General features: G+C 37.7%; 1 protein-coding gene across 12 annotated transcripts in view; it reads left to right on the top strand.

Annotated features, from left to right (window-relative positions):
- Positions 1-4724: 4724 nt before the first annotated feature.
- Positions 4725-12525, top strand: part of JhI-21 (Juvenile hormone Inducible-21) — a 59336-nt gene continuing 51535 nt past the window's right edge. For 2 of the 12 annotated variants that reach the window (XM_073970034.1, XM_073970026.1), the window contains exon 1: positions 4725-4812. The gene's annotated coding sequence lies outside the window, so the exon portion shown is untranslated. Of the gene's footprint in view, positions 5486-12525 lie in introns of all 12 variants that reach the window. The other 10 variants (XM_073970033.1, XM_073970024.1, XM_073970031.1 and 7 more) reach the window with 8 other exon arrangements.

The following is a 12525-nucleotide window of genomic DNA, read 5'->3' as shown; positions in this document are numbered from 1 at the left end:
TGAAACTCTCTGAAACTAGACTAGTTAGCATTCCCATTGATTGATGAAAGTGCGACATTCAGAGGTGTTGAAATCGGGCGATTTGCTGATGGAGACTATTATGAGGAGGAGATGGTCTGACCCAAGAGAAACGACTTTTTTCTAGCTATCGTTATTTTTTAAACTAAGTGACATGATGGATGGATTGAGCGTCCTCATTGATTATGCAAAACGTAGATCTATCAATCTGCTCAGGCAGCACTATACTCCTCTGATCGTTTTCGAGGACCGAATGCGAGGACCTCATGATGTGCAGGCTAATGTTGGGCTTATAACCTGGAGTACAGCTATTTATTGGCGGGATGTACATATACGTTCAGCAACTCTACCGCGGCAGTTTCACACCTGAATGTTGCCCCCATACATTCCATGTACGGGCCATTAGAGCCAGGCTCACGCGAGATAGTTCTGTATTGAACAGACTGGTGCAATAAGCAAGCTTATCCCCCACCTCGACTTCTGGTGCGATCTTTCCGCAGTACATCAGATCACTGTAAGCTTCAGTTGTTGTTGAGCTTGGTTACTTGCACTGTCACAGTATTTTTGACAGTATTTTTTCCAACTCATGAAATCCTCTTTTTCCTCTATCTTACCTCGAAGTCGATTGCAATTAAATTGCGGCAAGGCCTGGTGTTAGGTATTTAGTGTGTGGCTGCGGTTGCTGTTGGGGGATGGCGGTGGAGTCGTTTATTCAGATGACGACGACACTACGGCCACTAGTCCCACGCATGGACGAGTCCAGAACGACCCCTGATATGCACCCACTCCCGGTATCTATTGCATTTAAACGAAGATTGAGTGTGGTCGATGCGGTTGTGACCAACTCAACTAATTCATATTTTTCCAGGGTTTTCCTCCGACCCGGAACGGACCATGAAAATATTTATAAAAAATCCACGCCTATTGGCCTCAGTATATTTGTAAAAAATCCACGCCTATTGGCCTCAGTATAGTCATGAAAATATTTGTAAAAAATCCACGCCTATTGGCCTCAGTATAGTCATGAAAATATTTGTAAAAAATCCACGCCTATTGGCCTCAGTATAGTCATGAAAATATTTGTAAAAAATCCACGCCTATTGGCCTCAGTATAGTCATGAAAATATTTGTAAAAAATCCACGCCTATTGGCCTCAGTATAGTCATGAAAATATTTGTAAAAAATCCACGCCTATTGGCCTCAGTATAGTCATGAAAATATTTGTAAAAAATCCACGCCTATTGGCCTCAGTATAGTCATGAAAATATTTGTAAAAAATCCACGCCTATTGGCCTCAGTATAGTCATGAAAATATTTGTAAAAAATCCACGCCTATTGGCCTCAGTATAGTCATGAAAATATTTGTAAAAAATCCACGCCTATTGGCCTCAGTATAGTCATGAAAATATTTGTAAAAAATCCACGCCTATTGGCCTCAGTATAGTCATGAAAATATTTGTAAAAAATCCACGCCTATTGGCCTCAGTATAGTCATGAAAATATTTGTAAAAAATCCACGCCTATTGGCCTCAGTATAGTCATGAAAATATTTGTAAAAAATCCACGCCTATTGGCCTCAGTATAGTCATGAAAATATTTGTAAAAAATCCACGCCTATTGGCCTCAGTATAGTCATGAAAATATTTGTAAAAAATCCACGCCTATTGGCCTCAGTATAGTCATGAAAATATTTGTAAAAAATCCACGCCTATTGGCCTCAGTATAGTCATGAAAATATTTGTAAAAAATCCACGCCTATTGGCCTCAGTATAGTCATGAAAATATTTGTAAAAAATCCACGCCTATTGGCCTCAGTATAGTCATGAAAATATTTGTAAAAAATCCACGCCTATTGGCCTCAGTATAGTCATGAAAATATTTGTAAAAAATCCACGCCTATTGGCCTCAGTATAGTCATGAAAATATTTGTAAAAAATCCACGCCTATTGGCCTCAGTATAGTCATGAAAATATTTGTAAAAAATCCACGCCTATTGGCCTCAGTATAGTCATGAAAATATTTGTAAAAAATCCACGCCTATTGGCCTCAGTATAGTCATGAAAATATTTGTAAAAATCTACGCCTATTGGCCTCAGTATTGCCATGAAAATATTTGTAAAAAATCCACGCCTATTGGCCTCAGTATTGCCATGAAAATATTTGTAAAAAATCCACGCCTATTGGCCTCAGTATTGCCATGAAAATATTTGTAAAAAATCCACGCCTATTGACCTCAGTATTGCCATGAAAATATTTGTAAAACATCCACGCCTATTGGCCTCAGTATTACCACGAAAATATTTGTAAAAAATTCACGCCTATTGGCCTCAGTATTGCCATGAAAATATTTGTAAAACAGCTTATTGGCCTCATTATAATATTTGTAAAAAATAAACGCCTATTGGCCTCGGAATTGCCATGAAAATATTTGTAAAAAATATACGCCTATTGTCCTCACTTTTCCCATGAAAATATTTGTAAAAAATCCAAGCCTGCTGGCCTCAGTATTGGCATGGAAATATTTGTAAAAAATCCAAATTATATTTGAGTATGATCTTGCAATCAGTTTAGCATCATTTCGTATAAAATGTAAATATTTTCTATTTTATTCCCATAATACGAATTTCATAATGAAATTATAAGGTGGCGTAAAACGCCAGGTCGTGGTTTCAATCTGTCAATTTTTTTGTTTTTGTGATGGCTTTGGTACAGGAATATCGTCCTGTAGAGATCAACAAGGTAATTTGGTAACTGATACAGATAGTGTGCTCAGGATATGGAAAGAACATTTTTCCAAACTGTTGGTATCCGATAGCAGTGAAGACGGCGAAGATACCACAGATCCAATCCCAGATGATGGTATTGAATGTATACCGCCCAGCCAAGATGAGGTAAGGACAGCAATAAACCGGCTGAAGAATAATAAGGCGGCAGGAGCAGATGGCCTACCAGCCGAGCTGTTCAAAACCGGAGGCGACACGCTGATAAGGTGTATGCATCAGCTAGTTAGCACCATCTGGCAGGAAGAACGCGTACCCGACGATTGGAACGTGAGCATCCTATGTCCAGTCCACAAGAAGGGTGATAAGACTGTGTGCTCCAATTATAGGGGCATAAGTCTGCTCCCTATTGCATATAAGATAGTATCTGGCATATTGTGTGAGAGACTAAAGCCTATGGTCAATGAAATTATTGGACCCTATCAGTGCGGCTTTAGACCTGGCAAATCCACCATTGACCAGATATTTACCTTGAGACAAATCCTGGAAAAGACCCAAGAAATGCAGATCGACACCTTCCATCTTTTCGTCTATTATAAAGCAGCATTCGACAGCCCTATACGTTCAAAGGTGTTCCAAGCCATGTCTGATTTTGGTATTCCTGCAAAGCTCATTCGACTTTGTAGAATGACATTAACTGAGACGAGATCCTCAGTTAAAATTGGAAAGAACCTCTCCGAAGAGTTTACTACCAAAAGAGGTTTCAGACAAGGAGACGGCCTGTCGTGTGATCTATTCAACATCCTGCTGGAAAAGGTCATACGAGACGCGAAGGTCAAAAGAAATGGAACGATATACACGAACAGCCATATGTTACTGGCTTATGCCGACAACATTGACATCATGGGTCGATCGGTAAAGGAAGTAACTGACACCTTTGCAAAAGTCGAAAGAGAATCTGCTAAAGTTGGTCTGGCAGTAAACGGCGTAAAAACCAAGTTGATGGTATCGACGCGTAATATGTCCATAAACACCGCACCATCTGTGAATGTTGGTACCTATAATTTTGAGGTAGTAAAGGACTTCGTCTACCTCGGCACCGCCATAAACACAACAAATAACATCAGTTGTGAAATACGAAGAAGAATAGTGTTGGCTAACAGATGCTACTTTGGGCTGAGTAAGCAGTTTAGGAATAAAGCCACCTCTCGTCAAACAAAAATAACACTGTACAAAACACTGATACTACCCGTGCTAATGTATGGTTCCGAAGCATGGGTACTTGCTCAAGCAGATAAGGCAGTGCTTTGTGTGTTTGAGAGAAAAATTCTTCGAAAGATCTACGGGCCAATCTGTGTTGACGGCGAATATCGGCGTCGTATGAACATCGAGCTGTATCAACTATACAATGACATCAATATAGTTGAACGAATCGAGATACAACGATTGCGATGGCTAGGCCATGTTATAAGAATGAGTGATGATGAACCCGCTAAAAAGGCGTATAAATACGGGCCGCATGGAGGTTCTCGCAGATCTGGAAGGCCAAAGCTTCGTTGGAGCGAACAAGTGAAACGAGATATCACAAAGCTACATATCCCAGATTGGGAAAATACAGCAGCAAACAGAGAGGATTGGAGATTTTTTCTTAGTTCGGCTTATGGAACAAATGTTCTGTAAAAGGCCAGCTAAGTAAGTAAGAATAAATTGTATGAAAACGTAAACAAGCATTTTAACATCTTGAAGAATCTTCGGTCAAAATTGAGTTGTTGTTGTGCTTCTTACGTGATCTGGTAAATCGATCTTGATGTGTTTGTTTTTAGATATGTACATATGTATATTTTTTGCTCTTCGTTATATGCAATTTTTAACATAATCAAGTTTTGCATTTATTCAGAATCGTCTGTTTTATTTTCTGTCTCTTTCGCGGCTTTTTGGACTTTCTTCTTTTTCTTTGCCGCCGTTCGCCTGCTTCACGTCACACTCAGTGTCGTTGTGTCTGTCCCATTGTTAATATCGTGAAGTTCGGTTTGCCCGTATCGTGTTGCCGGTTTGTAAACAAAAACGTCAACGTGTATGCGAATATCTTGTCTATAACCACAATCTAACAACAACACAAAACTTGTAAAAAATAATAATACAAAAAACGTACATATTCCACAATTGTAATTAAATTTGTGTGTTTTTTTTGTGGAAAATTTGATCCAATTGATAATAATTAAATACATTTTTGTTAATAACAACAACAACAATAACTTCAGCAGACAACCACATACTCATATGGACGAATACGGTGTTTTGTTTGGCTGGCGGTATCAAATGTTGTTAACTTCATAAAACTTAAAACACGTTCTTGGAAATACATACCGACATACGAGTGCATGCAATAGAGAGGGAGAGTGCTAATTAAAAGAGATGAAGAGTGAATGTATGACGAAATAACAGGGATGGAAAACGTCCGGTTTAAAACGAGTTTAGAAAAAGGTCCTTGCATTAGGACAGTACCTAATGAACATAAACTGTAATAGCGCGTTTGCATATAACCGGATTTAATAATGACAGTTAAATAATGATGTATAAGCAATGGATACGTCAAATAAATCCTCGTAAACATGATTAACCCCGAAAAACTCTAATGTAAACGGTGTTTAATAAGTGAGCACAAACAAGTAAAAAACGGTTGAATTGAAGTATTTATATGTACATTTTACTTACCATGGGGAAAATTTAGAACTGCGGAAATGTTTGTGAGTCATTCCAAATCATGGAGTTCTGTAGTGCGATTCTCTAACACATTTTTTGAGTTATAACCCGGTTACACTATTGAAGGTTAACCCACTGGGTTTAATAGATCCAGTGGGTTAATCTTTGCTGGTTACACTTACCTTTTCGAGGATATAAATAAACTGTCAGCTGATGTTTGTTTACGTATACATACAAAATAACTAATAAAGTCGTGTGTTACACTTTTACAATTTCTCGTATGAGATATCGTCCCCTCTTTGCTCATATTGGTATATTTTACACACAGGGATACATTTTTGTATCATGGTATCAATCGTACTTTTTGTTAAAATAGTGTCTAATGAAAAAAAAAAATAATTTTATGATTTCCAAATAACTTTAGATTTATTAACTCCGTAAAATCTCATGCGACCAATCGTAAACGTGTAAAACACGACAAACTCTGTTGCAAAAACAGTTGCAACTTTTGGCACTTTTTGAGTAGAGTTGGATTTTTTTGCACAAATACCGAATACAGCACTGTATTTTTGGTGGATTTGTGCCGGATTTAAAATAAACCCAGCCATGAGAGGATTTAATTTTTGTATGGCAAATCTGGTCAGATTTGAGCAGATTAAGCAAATAAATCCTCATGAAGTGGGTTAACCCGGCAAAAAGCTGTAGTGTAACCGTGCTATTATCGACAAAAATCGGTAAAATTAAAGTGCTTGTAAATTCGGTAATTAACGATATTTGTCTAAAATGGTGCTATAGGCCTCCTCTAGATCCAGAGATACGGACCTTAGAATCTTCACAAGCCGGTTTTTCAAAGTTGCTATTTACAGACAAATTTAAAAGAAAACCATGTTCCCTTTCCCGAGATTCGTACCTGCCTATAGGAGAATTATTTAATCCCCGGCCGAAGGCTTGCAATTTAGAGAAAGCTGTATAATTTAAAAGAAAAAAATTTGGGCCCGTTCCCAAGATTTCCACCTGTCCATAGGAGAAAGCATACTTAGTCTTTGTTCGAGGTATAAGACTTTCCACCAGAAATTTGTCGGTATCGGTCCCTCCCAATTTTCGGTGTTTTGAAGGATTCAGCGTCATTATTAAACCGAAATGGATGGTATTGAGAGCCTGTCTCACTATGTCGAAAAAATTATTGCGAAGGAAAAAACCTAAACTTTGGCTTTTCATGGCAATATTGACTTTGTGTTTACTTTAAAACAGCTACAAAATTTAAAAATCATTCACGAGTTTATATGTTTTTCTTTCGTTTTCATTTCGACATATTGAAACAGGCTGTTAGTCTTCGATGGAGGTATAAAATATTCCAGTAGATAATTCTCAATATATATATAGCGCACATAAAAAAGGATACCTCCAGATTTTCGGTATTCTGAAGGTTGTAACCTCAACATTCAACCGAAATAGCTAAAATTTCGTATTTACACTTCCTTGGGTCTTCAAAACTCCCCCCAGAAAATTTTCAGTATAGGTCCACGCCTTCCATATAGCCCCCGTAGAACTGTACTTCCCGTTTTTAAGTATGTTGAACGTGGTATTTGAAGTTACATATTATCCATATTATCTTACTGAAATTTGGCTCTTAGTTTTCTTTGGGGCTACAAAACTTTCTCCCAGGAATTTGTCCGAGCAGGTAAACCTTTTGATATACCCACCATATAACGGTAACACCCGATTTTCGGTATTTTACCCACATTATCTTACCGAAATGGCTTAAATTAGGTATGTATTTGGACATTCTCCCAAAAAATTGTCAGTACAGGTCCACGTTTTGATATAGCTGAGATTTTGGGTATTTTGAAGGTTTTAACTTAATTTTCACCTCGCAATGGCTGGAATTTGTTATTTATTATTCAATGGGCCAGAAACTTGTGAGTACAGGCCCACGTTTATAATCCCCACAGGACAGTATCACCCGATTTTCGGCATTTTGAAGGTTTTAGCTTCATTATCACACCGAAATGTCTAAAAATTGGTACTTAGTTTTCTCCGAAACTTCTACAAAGGAATTTGTCTGTACAGATCATCGTTTTGATATAGCCCCCATTGGAGGGTACCGCTTGATTTTCCATAATTTCAGGGTTTTGGCCGCATAATCTTGCAGAAATGGGCAAAATTCCGTATATAGTCTTGTTTGGGAATATAAAACATTCATGCAGCGAAATGTTGGTATAGGTCCACGTTTTGACATAGACTCCATGGAACCTGCCTCTCGCTTTTGGGTTTTAGCCATACTATTTAATCTCTTTGGATTGGGCGTCAATATTTAGAGATAAAAGTACTATGGTCTGCTATGATGTTTTCGTAGATAGATATATTCGTAGATAGAATATAAACATCCATGGTATACTAGAGGCCTCAAGAAATTGAAAAATTTGAGAAATAAATTTCATAGAAGGTTCATAGCAAATGGTATTCTGGAAGATGAAGTCAAATATAAGCACTATCAAAGAGAATTCAATTTTTTGAATAAATTCCTTTATAAGCAATTCATTCCAGCCAAGGAAAGTGATATTAAAGAAAATCCTAAAAGCTTTTGGTCCTTTGTCAACCCTAAATCTTCGCATATTCCTTCCAGGATGATTTATAATAACAGAGTGTCGCAGTCTGGTTTTGATGTTGTCAATATGTTCGCAAACTTTTTTCAATCTAACTTTGAACAGCCATCCGTGTGTCCTTTGCCAAATTTAAACTCTCCATCCGCTATTAATCTGGGAAGTATGCTAATTTCATACAAATATGTAAATGAAGCCATTCTTAAAATTAAAAACAGTTCCAAAGTTGACGCTGACGGCCTTTGTGCGTTCTTTCTTAAGAATTGCTCATTATCTCTGGCTCCTATTCTAACTTTTATTTGTAACCTTTCATTAAAAGAAGGCGTGTTTATCGAAAGGTGGAAAGTTGCACATATTACGCCTGTCTTCAAAGGAGGTAAAAAAGATGATGTTACGTGTTATAGGCCTATTGCTAAATTGTCAGTTGTCTCTAAAGTATTTGAGCACATTATCCACAATAAACTATTTTTCATTTGCAAGCCTTTTATTTCTCCCCATCAGCATGGTGTTTATTCAGGTAGATCAACTACAACCAATCTAATTCTTTTTACTGAATATTGCTTATCTGTATTTGAATGTGGTTTTCAGGTTGAAGACATTTATACAGATTTGACAAAAGCTTTTGACAAAGTATCCCACTCCATTTTATTAGCCAAATTGTTGAAATCTAATTTCCATAGTTGGATTGGTTCTTACCTACATAACCGTCTGTGTTCTGTCAAGGTTGAGAGTTTTGAATCCTCACCGTATATACAAACATCTGGTGTTCCTCAGGGCAGCATACTGGGACCACTATTATTCAATTTACTCATAAATGATTTATCATCCTGTTTTTCCAAATGCAAATATCTTCTATATGCTGATGATTTAAAAATATTTCATAAAGTTGAGTCTTTTTATGATGTGGTAGACATTCAGAAAGACTTGGACAATGTTGTAAAGTGGTGTTGTGAGAATAAACTTACTATAAATTTCTCAAAATGTGAGAGAAGTCTCCCTTGTCCCGTATGGGATGTTGTGGAACAATGTTTTTTTTGTTTTTGTTCTCTAACTCATTTTTTGAGTTACCGACAAAAATCGGTAAAATTAAAACGCAAAATTATGAATGAAAAGTTCAAATAAAAGTTGACAACACTCTTGATATCGGTAGAACTTTGCGACAGCTTTTTATTCGTCGCTAACCTACCGAAAAACATCGGTAATTACCGAAATTATAAGCATTTTAATTTTACCGACATTTGTCGGTAACTCAAAATATGAGTTAGAGAATCGCACTACAGATTGCTTATCCTATTTTATCCACTTTCAAATTTGGACATGTTGATCTTAATAAATTAACATCTGTTCGTGATCTTGGTGTCTTATTTGATTATTCCCTGACTTTCATTCCACATATGAACCACATCATTCCAGAGGCGTATAAAGCCTTAGCTTTTATTAGACGAAATGGCTGTTTGTATGGCATTTGTTAGGTCAAAGGTCGAATATACGTCTATAATATGGGATCCCTATTGTATTACCCATATTGCTCGTATTGAGCGGATACAAAGGCGTTTTACTCGTTTTGCTCTTAAGCCATTATTTTCTTAAGATCCTCCATCATGCAAATCTAGATGTTTGTTATTGGGTTTGCAGAGCTTGCAGTGCCGGAGAAAAATGCAGTCTGCTTTATTTATTTATGATAATAAATAAATAATAATGTTGATTCGCCGGATCTATGGTACCATTTTGTGTGCCATCGAGAACTTTAAGATTTACAGATCTTTTTAATATTGCTTACCATCGTACTAATTATGCGCGCAATGGGCCCTTGACTAGGACGTTTTTCAATTTAAATCAAATAAATATAAATTTACAAAAAGAATTTAAGCAATGTATTGAGTTTAGCACGCCGAAAGACAACTTTAAAGCAAGTATTTTTTATGCTTTTCCATTTTCATAATATGTATTTATAATATTTTTAAGAAACTGTGAATTGTAATCTTAGTCTGTAAGGAACTGAATTCCATTGACTATAATAAATAAATAATCTTACTTACTTACTTGGCCCATTACCGAACTAAGAGAAGATCTCCATTCCTCTCTGTTTTTCGCTTGACTTTTTGGAATACCGCGCCTTTTCATTTCTTCATCCACTTGTATGCTCCATCGAAGCTTAGGCCTGCCGATTCTGCGTGCACCGCCATGTGGCATGTATTCATACGCCTTTTTAGCGGGTTCATCATCGCTCATACTCATGATATGGTCTAGCCAACGCAATCGTTGCATCTCAATACGTTTAACTATATTGCTGTCGTTGTATAGCAGATACAGCTCGTGGTTCATACGACGTCGATATTCACCGTCAACGCAAATCGGCCCGTAGATCTTTCGAAGAATTTTCCTCTCGAACACACCAAGCACTGCCTTATCTGCTTGCGTAAGTACCCATGCTTCGGAGCCATACATTAGCACGGGTAGTATCAGCGTTTTGTATAGTGTTATTTTTGTTTGACGAGATGTGGCTTTGTTTTTAAATTGCTTACTTAAACCATAGTAGCATCTGTTGGCTAATACAATTCTTCTTCTTATTTCACAACTGATGTTGTTTGTTGTGTTTACGGAGGTGCCGAGGTAGACGAAGTCTTTAACTACCTCAAAATTGTAGGTACCAAATTCCACGGTTGGTCCGAGCTCTATGGACGCTTTGCGCGTCGACACCATCAATTAACGACGTAGGGGATGGAAGATACCAAGCAACGGTCCTGACCGGTTTTAACATGCCAATGCCCAGGATTTATCTTGGTCCCTCTTTCATCTCAAGTGGACACTGACCTCCCCGTGGTGTCACCTGGGGAACTGCCTTTAACACCCGTAAAAGGTAGTGAGCTTACATGTGCAGCGCGTTCACCCATAAGAACGTTAAAAACTTGGGTTTGGGCGTCGGGTTAGTAACCCTCCCCTAGAAAAAACAGCCTACTATGAAAAAACGAAAGAAAAGAAACAAATAAATAATCTAAATGGCTAAAAATTTGATTTCAGTTTTAGATAGCGGGTTCACAGACTGGAGGGTAAGCGATACCGCCCGATAGGAAATCTTTTAAAGGATTTTTCTACTGAGTTGACTGCAACTTGATATTTCGGAATCTCAATGTATAGGAAGCATCGATGTCTCATTGGTAATTAACCGTTTTTAATGAAATTTATATTCTCCGGTTAGCAGATTCCATTCCACTTCTCCTGGGAATATTCCGTAATGGTAAAGTTAAGTACTTTGATAAACGATAAGAACGCCATTTTTCCATTTTACTTCTATACAACTCGTAGTGGAGGGTATAAAAGATTCGACTCGGCCGACGCCGTTCTTAACGCCGTTATTAATTATACCCTACACCACTATGTGGTAAGGGGTATTATGTGTTAGTGCATTTGTATGTAACATACAAAAGGAAGCGAGATAGACCCATAGTTCCTTCTAGGGATATACATAGAATCACTTTCTGAGTCGATTTATGCATGTCCGTCCGTCCGTCCGTTCGCAACATACAGGTCGCATTTGTTGACCGATTTCGCTGAAAATTGGGGAATACCATTTTTTTAGCCGTCGGAAGATCAAGTTCGAAGATGGGCTATATCGGTCCAAGTTTTGGTATAGCCCCCATATAACGGTACCTCCCGATTTAAGGTATTTTAAGGATCTTAGCCGCATTTGTTGCCCAAACCAGCTGAAATTTTACATTTGAGGTTCCCAATGGCCGCGAAATTGCTCCACTAAAAATTGTCAAGATAGGTCCACGGTTCGGTATAGTCCCCATATAACGATACCTCCCGATTTAAGGTATTTTATGGATCTTAGCCACATTTTTTGCCCAAACTAGCTGAAATTTTACATTTGAGGTTCTCAATGGCCGCGAAATTGCTCCACTAAAAATTGTCAAGATAGGTCCACGGTTCGGTATAGTCCCCATGTAACGATACCTCCCGATTTAAGGTATTTTAGGGATCTTAGCCACATTTTTTGCTTGAACTAGCTAACTACATATGTGGTTCCCAGTGGCCACGAAATTTCGCCACTTAAAATTGTTTAGATAGGTCCATGTTTTTTTGTAGCCCCCATATAACGGTACATCCCGATTTTAGGTATTTTAACGATTTTCCCCAAATATGGCTCCAATTTGCGTATTGGGATGTATACTAATTATTCCATTTTTACGTATTTCGACTGGTGTAGGGTATTACATAGTCGGCCCTGCCCGACTTTGGTCTTTTCCTACTGGTTGTTATTGAAAAAGTACAGGAACAGAGCTTTTATAACATTTGCGATGGTGAAGATATGTCCGTTGCGTTAAGAGTTGTGTGCATACATATCTAACAATGCTATGTGTAGGAATAAATAACAAAAAGGGATTGCCAAAAAATAATTCGGCGTACAATACAAAAATGCAGTCGCAACATGTCTTCCTGTAGACATAATTTTGTATGTATGAGTTCACTTGCTAAAT

The sequence above is a fragment of the Musca autumnalis genome, unplaced genomic scaffold, assembly GCF_047663935.1.
Source record: "Musca autumnalis isolate F117 unplaced genomic scaffold, ASM4766393v1 scaffold_2, whole genome shotgun sequence".
Lineage (NCBI taxonomy): Eukaryota > Metazoa > Arthropoda > Insecta > Diptera > Muscidae > Musca > Musca autumnalis.
The sequence above is the reverse complement of the archived record's forward strand: the minus strand, read 5'-3'. Positions and strand labels throughout refer to the sequence as shown.